Source organism: Octopus bimaculoides, chromosome 2 (assembly GCF_001194135.2).
Source record: "Octopus bimaculoides isolate UCB-OBI-ISO-001 chromosome 2, ASM119413v2, whole genome shotgun sequence".
NCBI classification, from domain to species: Eukaryota; Metazoa; Mollusca; class Cephalopoda; order Octopoda; family Octopodidae; genus Octopus; species Octopus bimaculoides.
Window position 1 is genome coordinate 45600264 of NC_068982.1, and position 1091 is coordinate 45601354.

Below are 1091 nucleotides of genomic sequence, written 5' to 3' on the forward strand. Positions count from 1 at the left end.
ATGTATTTGCTAAGACTAGTGCTAGCCATTTTCTTCCTATCTCTAAAGCATGAGAAATGGTTAGAAATTCTACGGCATACCTGTCCTGAAGTGCACCCCAAGTATGTCATGGTATCTGTTTGAGTCTTTACTTTGCATTGATATATTATATTTTTGACTTTCGCATTAGGTCCTTCAAATTTTATTCTCCTAGGGTTTACCTCTTTTACTGTGATTATGCTCTTACTCCTATTATTAATAAATGAACCTCCATTATTATTATTATTATTATTATTATAATATATATATATATATATATTATATATATATATTATATATATATATAGCTGAAGGATTAAAATTTAAATTAATCAAAGAAAATACTAAGTATGTCTGCCTGATGGAAATAACAGTCAAAACTCTTATTTAAATCGCCATAATTACACTGATTTTCGGGAGTTATATTTTTCTCGCGAATTATTTACCCCTGTATAGAGAGTATATTCTTTCACTGATGGTTGTAATTTGAATTCGGTGCAAAACGAGTCAGTTGCAGCATAGACTTCAATACGGTCAGTAACACGTGCTGATGACGTTAAGGTAATTTATTTAAATTAATTAATTTATTTATTTTGCCAGTACAGAAACCGTCCTTATACTTAAATATACGTTAAGAGATTTTATTAACCTAATCTGCTTTCGGTTAATTTCTGTAGTTATCATCAGTGTAACTTTGGCGATTGAAATAAGAGTTTTGACTGTTATTAGTATGTCCTTTGATTAATTTTAATTTTAATCCTTCAGCTATTTAATGCTTTTCTTGGGCCTGCGATCGCCTATATTATTAATTCTGTTATTATCATTTTCTAAAATAGTCATTCTAGATGATAGCAAAATTAATAATATCTTACCATATTAATTTTCGGGAATTATATTTTTTGTCGCGAATTATTTGCCCCTGTATAGTGTATATATATATATACACACACACACACACACATATATAATGGGACAAGAACAAAAAACATCCAGACAGTTAGGTGATACAAGAAAAGGACAAAACATCCAGATAGACGATACAAAAGAAATTATATATATATATATATATATAT